This window comes from Setaria viridis, chromosome 5 (genome assembly GCF_005286985.2).
Source record: "Setaria viridis chromosome 5, Setaria_viridis_v4.0, whole genome shotgun sequence".
Classification (NCBI taxonomy): domain Eukaryota; kingdom Viridiplantae; phylum Streptophyta; class Magnoliopsida; order Poales; family Poaceae; genus Setaria; species Setaria viridis.
In genome coordinates, this window is record NC_048267.2 from 11439974 (window position 1) to 11454273 (window position 14300).

The 14300-nt window shown below is 45.8% G+C and overlaps 1 long non-coding RNA gene across 1 annotated transcript; it reads left to right on the top strand.

Moving 5' to 3' along the window:
• The first annotated feature begins 5176 nt into the window (after nucleotides 1-5176).
• On the top strand, nucleotides 5177-8379 carry LOC117858502 (uncharacterized). The gene is made up of 3 exons (XR_011898346.1): nucleotides 5177-5438; nucleotides 7197-7261; nucleotides 7943-8379. It is a non-coding gene; the product is annotated as an uncharacterized lncRNA (long non-coding RNA).
• Nucleotides 8380-14300: the final 5921 nt, after the last annotated feature.

Sequence of the window (14300 nt, forward strand, 5' to 3'; positions counted from 1 at the left end):
CTTTTCGCTGCGGAGGTAAAAAATCCTCCAGGTAGCGCGTAAAAATCAATTCAAGTAGGTTGACTGGCAGCTTTCCCCCCAAGCTGACAGCACCCCAACGGAGTCCCTTGCTCTCTGCAACGGATCTGATCTTTGCCTGTTAGTCTTCGTAGATTGATGAAGGTTCGATCTTTGCATACGTTGACACGATCTGGGCCTGCTACTCTTCGTAGATCGATAAGCTTTGATCTTTGCATATGTTGACACGATCTGGACTGGGCTCAACGGCGATTGTTGAATAATTTTGTTTGCCCTGGTTGAGATATCCATGTACTAATTGCCAGTCACTAAGCTATACATAGTATAAATAAAATTGCTTGGAAAATACACAGAGGTGGTCAATATACTAATTGCCCAGTTGGTTTATGCTTCCTGTTTCATTATTCTCAGTGGTCAATATACTGTTCATATATGATACCGAGGTGGAGGCAGTAATTGTCTGAGCTAAGTAGGGGCAGGCGTGGTGGTGTGTGGCTGGCAGGTTGGGGGTGTTTCCTACGGACATTGTTCCATATGGCCATAGGCAGCATATCTGTTTGGGAGATAACTAGTGCAGCTTAGTGAATTTTTTGGGGGTCATTAGTGGTGCATTTGGTGATGAGTGCTGTTTCTGTGTTTCATCTAAGAGACTACGACACTAAGGTAAAATTAGCAGGGATGACAGGTTATTATTGTCTGCCTAAATGGCTGTTGACTGAACTATTAAAATACAGTTCAACAAGCTAAAAATGCTGCAGTTTACAGCTTCAATATTTTGGCCCTACGATTAATCGCAGTTTTGTTTCATGTAAAGTGGTTTTCATGTCACCTGATAATTATATTTTGTATAAGATGGTTGTGGGTTTACTACAATTAAAAACACCATTTAGTTACATTATATCTCTTTGAGCAGCATTTTTTTGCTTTACACTCCTCGAAACTGTTATAGTATATTTGGTAGTTGTAGACATACATATCGTAGACTGCCATATGTATCCGGGGGAGCCTTGCCTCCCAATATATACCGGCCGAGGCCTCAATGCAATACAAATCATCTATTATACACAATCTATTCCTCCTAAAAAACATTATCTCTTCTATTGTTTCTCTATCCCTACCCTTCACTATCATAATGTGGGTCCTTCCAAGCATGAATATGCTTTACTTCAGAAGTTAGCATGGAAAATCGTGCCTACAAAATATTTTCTTTTTGCTAAAATTTTGATGCTGGAATATGTTAAATTGTTTCTACATCAAGGGGAGGAGGATACCCAGCATCTCCTGGTTGGCTGTGTGTTTGCTAGGCAGTTCTGGTTCCAGTTCCTACAACATGTTGGTCTAGCTGCCTTGGCCCCTCAACCTACTGATAGCTCCTTTAAGGACTGGTGGGAGAAGGTTGAGCTGTTGGTTAATGGGGATATGAGGGCAGATCTTAACTCCCTTATCATCCTGGGGGGTTGGACCATTTGGAGGCACCGCAATGATTGTGTAGTCATTGGCGCTTCTCCTAGCATCGCTACAGCATTGATCTTGGCAAGGGATGAAGCCCAGTTGTGGAGCATGGCAGGAGCTAAGGGTCTCTCTCTGCTCACTGCCAGGGGAGTGGGTTAATCCCAGGTTTTTGTGGTCAGGTCCTTCCTTTGCCCCTTCAGGCAATCAGGATTTTTGGTCTGTGAGAGTGTAGGTGTGTGTGTGTGTCTGTTTGTGGGTGTTTGCGTGAGTCTATGTATGACTCTTCTTCTACTATTAATATAATGATACTATTAATACAATGATACGTAGTTCTCCTGCATGTTTGAGAAAAAAATTGTTTCTACATCTTTCCTTTATTGTCATGCAGAATCCCTCTTACAGTTGTTTTGGTAATGGTTCCGTACTTGAGGTTTCTAATTCTGATTTTGAAGGTCATCAAAGTATATGCTATCCTTGGTGGTCCAGAAAGGATTTGGTAGATTCAAATGCTTGGCCGTTCAAGGCAAGCATGGTTCCTGATGTAAGCCTGTAGCAAGGCATTGCTTTTTTAAAATTAATTCTCGCAGGTAGTTTTCCGTTTACTGTTTGAGTAAGCACTATTTTTTTTTTGAAAAGAGTAAGCACTATTTTCCTGTACCACCTTTATTGATTGCTAGGTTCTCCATAATTTTGTTCCATTTTGACCTACCGTCTGAGGTTTTGTGAACTGATGATACTAAAATGCAACTATCATCTGTAGTTAGGATGTGATGGACCTTGCAGCACATGAGCAGCACCCGGCAGCTGACGATCAGCGGCATATTGTTTTCTGCCAATGATGTGGACACTTTACTAGCCATTGAAGTCCAGCCCATGGATGATAAATAATGAAAGGAATTTATTTTGTCATGTGATTGATCTTTATGCTATGATCCTGGACATCCACCATGTATTTCGCCCCACAGTGCCAAGGACGCCACCGGCGCTTCTCCTAGGAGACATCTTGGGTGCCTGCTACTGTTTGTAGATTAGTAAAGCTTTGATCTTTGCATATCTTGACACAATCTGGACTCATAGGCAAAAAGCCCTTCACATTGCTGGGGATGTTATTTCATTTTCCCTCCAAATCTGAAGGATCTTACCTCCACTATCCAAACATGCCTGTTAACGGTCCGTCCCTTCTTGATTCGGAAGGATTTTTTTAGTCCTGAAAACAGTGTGAGACTCTTCCCCAACCCTTATGAAAGGTGAATAACACTATTTCTTTTTTTCCCTTGGATGTCATATTCTGACTCAACAACATTTATTAGTGCAAAGGTTCTTCTCAAGTTCAATGACTCTCGGCCGTGTAAAATTGGAAATTGATTTGATATTTAATACGGAAATTTGGTTCTAATTTGCTACAATACAATCAGCTCTAATTATTCAGATAGAGTTGATGCTAAGGGACCATATATTCAATATATATCTAATCTCCACTTGGATGAATTTTGGGTTTTACTGGAGTGAGTTGTCTTAGCACTTTCCACTTCAGTTTGTCGGTTGTATAGTCCTTAAAGAAACTTCTGCTTGTAATATCTAATATGTTTTCTATTTGCACAAAGTTCAAATTTTGAATGGTTGAATTACGTATAAACTGTGTTGGATCTAACTATGCTCATCCTATATTTTTAGTCCCCTCCTTTTTTTTCTGCAGTCTTTGAGAAGTAATTGTAGCTACTACTTTCTATACCTTTTTATACCAACATATTTACTTATAAATTTGTACTGATAGAATGTTTTATTAGACAAATCTGATAACTCATATAGCCAATCTCGATAGATTCCAACACATTAATGGCTCTAAGGATTCTAGGAGAACAATCAGAAATAATGGAGGGATATTTATTCCTGACTCTAATTTGTTACTGTTGTAAGCTGGCATCAGATTTACTGTTTTTAGTTGTTACGGATACCCTTACATGTTCGTCTATGTATTCTAGCCATACTTCAGCCAACTGGTATACTGGTACCGAATTGATACATATACAAGGCACTGATATTGCTATTTCCCAACACTTCTAGGTGCACTGATTGATAGGTACGGCTCCAAAATGCATCTAACCAAATCCACTCCATTTCTAACCATCTATGAGCAACCCTAATGCGCTCCGCATGCGTGCTTACGTCTCATATATGGACCATAGTTCCATATATTTGCCAATGGGTCAATGGGATGGTCGTCGTCGAGCTGGATGCCTGGATGCCTGCCAGCACAAAATTTGTGTTCTACAGATTTTAAATACCTGAGCAGTATAGTAGGGGATTGTATATCTGTACTACACTAACTATGGCCACTGATTTTAAATACTTGAGTAATTGACATTAGCTTTTTCTGCTCTTCAATTTGGCATACATGACTTCACCTGTTACAAATTGAATTTTCTTCCTGCAGCCCATGGATTACATCTATTTGCAAACTGTGTTTTTATGAAGATGTAGGTGCATCCTTTGTGGTCCCTTTGCATCCATTATATGTTGACTTTTCTGACACTTCACACTTGCCCGTGACAATTTCACCATGGGCATGGGAATTGAGCTGTCTTTGCCATTGTAAGTAGCAAAAATCCTCTGTCTGTGGTCACCCAAATATCGTTGTTTCAACTTCCAAGGTTTTCAGTTTTGACCCTAATATTCTTACAAAGTTCAACCCAACGATCATGTAGGCTGTAGAGATAAAATCATTTGATCAAGAATTACACGAGGTTTTACCATCATTTGAATTTATGTTTGCACACCTTTGACATACGCAATTGTATTGAACACTACTTCCTTTTCATCTCCCGTTATGAGTCAACTGCGGAACAGAACTTGAGGAAGAGACGCAAATATTCTGTTTCACATCCCGCTGCTTATATACTTAAACGCCAGACTGGTGTTGATCAGAGTGCATGTTGCAGATCTGATGGCATTTCTCAACTGATTGTAGGAAGCCATAGCTGAGGGTGTTCTGCCGTTCCGCTTACGTGATCGAACAGTGAGTGCAAAAGAATATGTTGCTACATTATTGGCTGTGTTTCACGTTGCAGAACTACGATTTCGAATTCGAATTTGTGTTTTCTGTGTTTTTCAATCAATTTGTGTGTTATTGATGATAAGACACATAGCTACTCTATAAATCTATACAATACATCACTTCCCTATTTTTATATACTATTGTGAATTGCACGAAAATTAATACGAAGGAATAAATAGCTTAGACATGTTCGTTCAAAAAAATATATAGCTTAGACATAGAAAGGAGTACGTAAAAAAGAGAGTACGCCTAGAACCACGTTCGAAACCGCTCCCTTAAGCCACTCTCAGTGCACAGTTTCATTGCATAGTTACTAAGACAGTAAACTTGGTAACTGTGCCAGTTGAGTTTTATGAGGATGAAACTCATCTCTTATCGGATGAAACTCCCTCATATAATGATCTTGTCAAGTCAGCAATTTTGATGATATAATAAAAAAATTAATGCTTATAAACTTCCATTGAGACTGATCTTGTAACGGACCGGTGTGTCAGTCGGTTTAGCTGAACTGAGTCAGAGTCGGGCTGGCCGGTCTATTGAACCGAGTTAGAGACGGACGGCCGGGCGGTCAAGCCGGCCGTCCAGGTCCCCTACATAAACGCCCACAACCCTCATGCACACGACACACAATCGGAGCCACCACCAAAACTTCGAAAGGCAAGTTGTATTTGGCTTTCACGCGCAGGAGGGAGAGGGAGAGGGAGGGAGAGAGAGAGGGGGGGAGAGAGGATTGGGGATGGCGGCTATTCGATCGGCCCTGGCGCTGCTCGGCCGCCGTAGCTGCGGTCCTTCTAGATCCGCGGCGGTCGCTTCTTTGGGCGGAACAGGGTTGGAGATGCACCAAGTCTTCCGCCCGGCGGCGCCAAGGACGCCGCCGCTGCCGTCTCTTCTCCCGGCCCGCCATAGCCTTGAGGTGAGGAAACATCAGATCTCAGGTGCCTGTTAGTCTTCGTAGATTGATAAAGGTTCGATCTTTGCATACGTTGACACGATCTGGGCCTGCTACTCTTCGTAGATCGATAAAGCTTTGATCTTTGCATATGTTGACACGATCTGGACTGGGCTCATAGGCATGGGAAACCCTAAATCCCCCCTCCCCCCTCTCAAATCTTGTGCTATGAACCGTGCCGCCGTAGGTTTCCTCCTTCGCGCGACCAACTTCTTGACCTGACCTGAACTTTTCCTCTTTAGGGTTTGGTCGGATTGGTAAAAATCCTATCGGATTGGTGGGGATTGATGAGGGTATTAGGTCATTTTTTATCCTAATCCTAAGAGAGAGCATCTTTACCTCCAATATCGAAACAGGCCCTCCGCCCTTGCACTGATTGGATACATTTGAGTTTTGGTTGGGAGTTAACCACTCTCCCATCAGGCTGCTACTATTTCGTAAGGAATTTTTAGTCTTTGGACAGTGGTGGCTTTTCCCCAGCTCTTTACAAATAAGAATAGTAGAATTTATTGCTCGGGATGCGGTATTCCAATTTAATGGCTTCGATTAGTGTATTCGTTCTTCTAAGACTTTGATGTCTCTATGTGGTTCTTTTTCTTTCGTGTCCTTATAATAGTTATCATTATCATTATTGTTTAATTTATTTTTCTATATCTGGAGAGTTTTGGCAACTATTGTATAGGGAATTGATACTCCCTCCGTTCTTAAATATATGACACCATTTACTTTTTTCATTCGCTTGACTATTCGTCTTTTCTACAAAGATTTTTGCAAACAGATAAACCTACGAGTTAAATCTAAAGTACATTTGACACTAGACATAATGATACACATTTTACTTTAGTTAACTAACTCGTTCAATAGATATTGGTGGTCAAAGTTAGAGTAAAAAGTCAACGGCGTCATATATTTAAGAACGGAGGGAGTATCTCATGGTACCAATTTGCCACTAAGTATGGAAATTGAGATCTTTGCTAGGGGTTGATATATCAATAGAAAATTCAGGTTTATGCCACTGATCAATTATCATGGTTTCGAGATTTTGCAACTGTTTTGTAATGTTTAGACTTATGCGGTTATGCCACAAATTTCTGAACTTGTTCAGTTTATGCATCGGGCTTACCTCTTTATGAATTGCATTCTCCTGTTTTGTGCCCCATTGATTACGTCTGGATGCAAACTGTGCATCGTTAACTTGGTAGCCTTTTGCAACTATTGTACTTGCACTTCAAATTCTTGACTCACTTAGCTGCGATAATTCCATGAACAGGCATGCAAATTGAGTTGTTTACCACTCCATCATGTAGTAACAATAATCTTTTTTTAGGGCAGTAGTAACAATAATGTTGTGAACACTGTTTATATTTTTTGTTTTCCAGTATCTCATGGTCAACCGTCAACCATCCTGTGAGCTAGGGAATGGCCTGTTTTTTCCATTTTCTCTTGTTGTGTCTTCGCACTTACGATTTTTCAATCAACAATCATGTCAACTGTGAATTAAAATCTTTTAATTAAGAACAACACAAGGTCATGCCATGATACAATTTAAATTAAGCATCTTTGACATGCATAATAGAAAACAACTTCCATATCATCTGTTGTGTGGTTAGCTTCAGAATAGAACTTGAGGGTATAAATACATTATTCTGGTTTGCAGTCCACCTGCTTGTTATATACTTAGGCTGGGCTTCAAACTTATACTGATTCTAGTGCTTGTTGCAGAGCTATCGGCGTCTCTCAACTGGGGGTAGGGTGCCGGCAGACAAAGCTGAGAAATGGTGGCAACGGTGAGTGCGCAAGAATATGATGAGACACTATTTTGAAGCTATTTTGATTTTAGTTTTAGTTTTGGGGGTAGGGGGCTTGTTCCATTTTGCAGAATCACTATTTTGATTTTAGTTTTCCTGTGCTTATGCAATCATTATGTTTTCACTGTTGATGGTTGATAGATTTCAACTCCACCTATGCTGTTTTGAATAATGTTCATATTCTTATTACTCAATCTAAATGAAAAATCCCAGTACCTACTTTTATGCCATTTTCAATAATACCTTAAAATTTGCATATAAAATGAGTACGTCAAAAAAAGAGTGCAAACAACCTTTACATATCACCAACTTGTTTTTAAAAATATGACTTGATGCGGTAGATTTCTACCCCTTAACCGCACTTCTCGTTCATTAATTTCACCAAATTTACTACTTGATACAGTGCTGATTGCCAACAAAGAGGTCAGTAAATTATGTCACTGCAGTAAATTATGCCATTGCCAATCGTCTTATTTGCAGAGTTGTAAAGTTGCTGATGCTAATCAATGTTTGAACAGAATAGTTGCCACCATTAGGGATGCTATGTGAAACTAATCACAGTTCATCATCATGTTTTTTTATCGTACTATCTTTTCTGTTACTTTATGCATATTATCCATACCTCAAACCTAACGGTAGCCATTTTCCCCCCTTTGATAGGCCCGAGGTCCGCTTTTGGTATTCAGTGATTGTTTTAGGCTCAACAATGTGCTGCATCGTGAAGGTGAGGATGTCATGAAGATCCCCAGGACTGGATCATCAAGCGGCCAGGCTTGATTGCATTTTCGGAGTTTACCTTTAGTATGCTGTCTCTTATGCCTCAAGTCAGCGGAGTTGTGATGTACTCCCTCCGTTGTTTTAGCTTTTTTTAATTCATAGTGTTTTTAGCTTTTTTTAATTCATAGTGTTTATTACTTATATATCTAGACACATATATTTAGGTGAATAGCTAAAATTATGCATTTAAAAAGTCAAAACGATCTTGGGACGGAGATGGAGGGAGCGAGGAGGCTTATCTCGGAGCTGCCGTAGGAATTATTCTTTTTGTCTGATTCAATTTCACCGTCTTTCAGGTGACTATTTATTGTTGAAGAGAATGGAATCGTAGGACATGCTCATATTTTCTTAGGACTTGTATATAAGGGAAAAAATTGCTGCGTAGCATCTAGACTTGCGGTTTACGAATTTACTCCATCACAGAAGTGCACGGTGACGGGCTCGCCTGCTGCCCCTACGACAGGAAGGTCCCCGCCGGCTTCGTCCGTTCAGCGACGACAACGCCAACGCATGCGCCGTCATGTGACCGCTCAGCTGCCGCCCGGCGAGGCCATCATGGATGCATGCGCTCGTTCGTACGCCTTGTTGCATATATGCTAGCTAGTTCAGGGAGCAAAAGGCAAATTATATGTGCTTTACTACGAGTTTGCCATGAACGAGCTGTATATGTCTATGCATTTCAGAAGAAGAAACCATGGTGAATACAAGTATCATCACTTAATAAAATATTTAATTACCATGGACCGTAAATAAAGATATAAAGTACAAGGGAAGAAGTCCTCATCAACACATCATCGATCGAGATTCGCGTATCAGCAGCAGCTGATGTGGATTAATAATGTGAAGCGAAGCAGTGTACTGATGGTTTTCACAAATCAGTGCAATCATCTTTGCGCATGCTGACCGTACTCTAAGTAAGAGCATACGTACTATAATAACCTGGAAGATGCTCGTATATTTCAAAGAAAGTATGGGTGATATGGCCTATTAAAAAGGCCCTCAGAGCATCCCCAAGGGACACCCTACGTGACTTGCTAAGTCAAAATTTAGCACACCATGTAAAAATTTGTGATCCAACGGACACCTTGTGTGACTTGCTGTCCCGTCCCGCTCGCTAAACTCCTCCCGCCGCTGGCCAAACCTGGCGAGCCAAAACGTGGGCCCCACGCGGCTCCTGCGGTCGCTCCCCACCACACCATCGGTCCCCGGCCCCCGATCCACTCGCGCACCCCGTCCTCGCGATGCCGCCGCCGCGCCGCTGTCGATCTCGCAGCACCGCCGCAGGCTAGCGAGGTCCCTACCTCCGGCATTGTAGGAAGCTTGCAAACAGAGCTGAGGATGTTCTGCCGTCCCGCGTATGTGGTCGAACAGTGAGTGCAAAAGAATATGTTGCTACATTATTGGCTGTGTTTCACATTGCAGAACTACGATTTCGAATTTGTGTTTTCTGTGTTTTTCAATCAATTTGTGTGTTATTGATGATAGACACATAGTTACTCTAAATCTATACAATACATCACTTCTCCATTTTTGTATGCTATTGTGAATTGCACGAAAAATAATGCGAAGGAATATATAGCTTACACATGTTCGTTCAAAAAAAGAATATATAGCTTAGACATGGAAAGGGGTACGTCCGAAAGAGAGTACGCAACACCAAGTGTATAAAACAAATGCGACTTGATATGATCCTAACTTTAGGGTAGTAGGTTATGCCACTAGCATGGTGTGTGTGGGCCTGAGTAAGTGTAGTGTGTGTTTATACTGTACCAGAGTTGTCCATGCTAAAAACACCGTTCACGCTCATGGTCAACGACCAATTTTTTCTCTGGTCGGTCCTCCTAGAACCACGTTCGAAACTGCTTTCTTAGGCCAATCTCGGTACACAGTTTCATTGTATAGTTATCAAGATAGGGAACTTGGTAATTGTGCTAGTTGAGTTTCATGGGGATGAAACACCTCTCTCATCTGATGAAACTCCCCCACATAATGACCTTGCTAAGTCAACGATTTTGATGATGTGGCAAAAAATTTAATGCTCATGATATGAAACTCCCATTGAGACTGGTAATAACGGGTCGGCGATCGGTTTAGTTGAACCGAGTTAGAGACGTAGTGGCTGGTCCCTTATAACGGGCCAGTCTAGTTGAACCGAGTTAGAGACGGACAAGCCGGGCGGTCAAGCTGCCCGTCCAAGTCCTACATAAACACACACAACCCATTCCGGGGGCGGGCGGGAGGTAGGGGGAGCGGTCAGCGGCGAGGTCGCTGCCAGCCAGGTTGGTGGTCGAGGATGGCGGTGCTTAGGGTTAGGGTTTCGGGTGTCGGCGCTAGTGAGAAGGTAGGGGATGTGCTGGAGGTAGGGGGGCGGCTGATGGCGACACCAACTGGGGTGGTGGTTGAGGTTGCGGAGCTTAAGGTTAGGGTTTTGGGGTTTCGGGGTTCCGGGGGCTCCAATGGCCGGTGGCTCTAGAAGGAGGAGGTCGGCGGCGGCGAAGGGCGAGGCAGTGCTCAGGCAGGGTTGGATATCCGGTGGGCGGCGACCGGCGGGGGGGGGGGGGGGGGGTTGACTGCACACTGAATTAGGAAAGGAGGGGTAGGTGGGCGGGCGGCGTTGACGCCGGCCGGGGGTGGTGGTTGAGGTTAGCGGAGCTTAAGGTTAGAGTTTCAAGGTTTCGAGGTTTCGGGGGCTCCAATGGTCGGCGGCTCTAGAAGGAGGAGGAGGTCGGCAGTGGCAGCGAGCCCGACGGCGATGGCGGTTCAGCCACTGGCGGAGGGCGAGGCAGCGCGGGAGCGCCGCCGGCCGGGCGAGGCTGGATATCTGATGGGCGGCGGGCGGCGGTGAGAGACGGGACGCGCTGGATTAGGAATGGAGGGGTGGGCGGGCGGTGGCGGTTGGTAGATGGGCGGCCGCCAGTGCGCCAGCCGTCGGCAGTTGGGGCGGCGACGGAGGAGGCAGAGGTGGGAGGTAGAAAGGGTCGGAGGAGGAAGAAGATGGTGTTTGCTGGGCTTCTAATGGACCTAAGCCAAGCAGTTAGCTGGCTAATGGAAGCCACATAGTAGCCCCCACTGAGACTGCCACGCCAATTCATGCACGAGTACGCATTACTGCATCTATATGCTGCAAAACCTCTCAGGACTCAGGTGGTGTTTGGATAATAAGCGGGAAAGGGAAATGGATATACGATGGATAAGGAGAGGTGGGTTATGGATTGGGAAATAAAAAATGGGCACTGCTAGCGTCCGAGCGTAGCATCGGACCCTGGGACGCTGCTATTAGATTAAAAAAACTTCCACTGAAACATTTTCTTAATGTTGCAAGTAACATCGATTTCTGTTCGGCAAGCCGTCATTTCAACAAGCAGCTCGTCCTCCCTGGTCGGACATACCTGCCTCGCGTCTATCCATAAAAACGAGTTCATAACTCAAAATCTCATATGCCCTGGTCCTCTAACAGCAAAATTAGGCGAATAAACTTTTTGCAACATCTCAAACTAACAAGCGAAACGTCACAATTTAACTACTGCAACATCTCAAAAGCAAATATTCAACATGAAAAATCAATCAACAAAAATCTCGATCTGTCAGTCATACATACGTGAAACATTAAAAACGATTACATGTAACATTTTCTTATAACAGTAGCAACATTACAGATCTACTTGATAGACTATGCAACATTACAGGTCAATTAGCGAAACATCTCAGGTAAGCTACTGCAACATTGAAAAAACCTGTGCAGATCCGAGACCTCATCCACGAAGAAACCTCATATGCATCACAAAAGAAGCTCCCCGTTAGCAAGGCCGACCCCTCACCGTGGAATGGCCGGCCTCCCACCGTGGAATCCGCTGTTGGGGGAGCTAGATCTACCGTGAAATCTAGCAGCTGGCCCCACAGTTGAGGAGCTCATCGCCATGGAGTAGCTCGTTATCACAAAGACCACCATCGCCCTGTGAGAACTCTTGCCACCATGGACGAGGTCCTGCATGACCTCGCGCACGACATGGATGAGTGCCAAGCCATCGATGAATTCATGCGGGGCAGGGCGGCACCTGCACTCGTATGCAGAATGGGGGATGGGATGATTTGGTTAGTTTTTTCTGGAAGAGAAATGGGAGACGGCACAGCTGCTATGGTGATAAGAACGAGAAAGGGGTAGGAGCGGCGGATAGTGTGACGGCCGACCCCAAATCTTTCGAGTTAATCCACTCCGAGTCCCTAATCCCCCTCTCAGTTTCCCCGAGTTGAGTGCTCACCCTCAGTTCTGGTCCCGACCCCTGAGTATCCGACCCCTGCCGACCCCAACCCCCACCACTGGATCCTTTGAAGTCTCCCAGCAGTCCCCCTTAAATCTGAGCAGTGGACCAACTGAGACTGACCGGTGGACCCACAAAATCTTTTCCCCAGATCTCCCGCGACATACGCACTCGAGTAGCATGCCCGCCTCAGAGCTTCTCCGCCACGTGGCTCAACTTCTCCGACACCCGTCGTTCCGTCCCATCGTCGGCCACGACCGGATGGATTCTCGCGCCCCCTTCCCCAATCGCAGCGGAAGCCCTCTGCAACCCTTTCTGCAGCGCCTCGCCGCTTGCGCCCATCATCACCTCGCCGGACCCCCGGCTGTAGAGCCCGATGCCTCCCGCCTTTTTTCGCCGCATCTCCACCGTCGCGCCACCCCAGATGTGCCTCCCACCTTTTTCCGCCGCATCTTCTCCGTCGCCAATCCAGACCCCGGCCGCGGCAGCTCCTTTCCCGCCCCGTCAGAGCTGCGCCCCCGACAGTCTGTTGCTTCGCGCTCGCCTGCGCGACCGCAGCCTGCCTGTCTTCTCACCTGTGCGCCCTCGCTTCTAGCGCCGTTTCCCTGGTCACTTCCATCAGATCCACCGCACGACGACGCCCGCCTCCGCCAAATCTCAACCACCGGCAAAACCGCGCCTGCGCCGCCCTGTCTTTGGTGCCCAATGACCGCCGGTGTCATCCCCGAAGTCCTGCTCCGCCGCACCGCTGCTCAATCGCCACCCCGGCAGTGCACTCCATCGCTTCTTCCCGGTCTTCGTGCCGCTCTAACCCTCTTCCTCCGCTTAAAAAGGGAATGCCATAGTCCCGCTGGAGTCCCCTTCACCATCGCCGCCTTGCTGCCGTTCCTCTGCTTCGTGCTCAAAGCGCTACCGCCCAAGTCCCTGCGGAACTCTCCTCTCCGCTCCACACCGCTTTCCCCAATCCACCCAGCCGCTTGCTCCTCCGCGCTGCGCAAAAGCTTGCTTGTGGTCCACAAGAAGCACCGCCGCCGCCGGAGCACCGCCGGACCTCGCCGCTGTCCCAGCCTTAGTCCTTCCGCCCAAGTCTGCTTCTTCCCGACCCCAAGCTTCACCTGTGAACCGAAGGTAAGCTGCCGATCCTTTTCCGCCTCGTCCGACCCCTGTCTGTCCGCCCGACCCTTTTTCCGTCTCGCCCGACCCTATCCGTTCGACCGACCCCTTTCTCCGTCTCGCCCGATCTTGTCTGTCCGCCGACCCTTTCTCTGCCTCGCCCGAGGGCTCGGTTGTATCTTTTTCCTTGATCCGAGGGTATATGTGTAAAAATTGGGGACTTCTCTGCGTTAAGCCTGAGGACCCCGGCACATCTATTCCTCTAGTCTAAGGGTTAGATCACAAGTTCCTTCCCATCCGACCCTTTTTCCCTTGCTCTCCTCCAACTCAAGTGAACTTCCCCACCTTCTCTGTAGCTTTGCTACCATCGTCCGAGCTAGAACTCGCAAGTGTTGCTGTTGAATTAACCGTCTAAGTGCTAACTCTTGCATTGCATTCGTATAGAGCTGCGTCTCGCCGACGGCGTCTACGAGTTGTACCCGGCGCTAGAAGACGAAGCTGCAGCAGAGCTCCCGCCTCCAGAAGCCGAAGCCGCCCCCGCAGAAGACCCCTTCCCTTCCTCCTCGCTTGAAGGCAAGCCCCGGAGCATGAACCCCCAGTTTCCCAAACTTGCGCATGCCTTCTTCATCTTGTTTGTGCATTTACGTATAGGAGTTGCTTGAAACCGTAGATGTATGACTTAGTTCCCTGATCTGAACACTAGCTGTTGGACCGAGTAGTTGCTATGCTTAAATAGGAAGCGGTAAAAGTTGAGTGATTTCCTGTCACTCGCGAGTTTGTAGGAGTTGGTTGTTCCTCTTCTGTTACAACTATAAGGACGATGGACGGGGCAGGGTTTTGGTTAACTCTTTGGTGGTCGGCTGATCGCC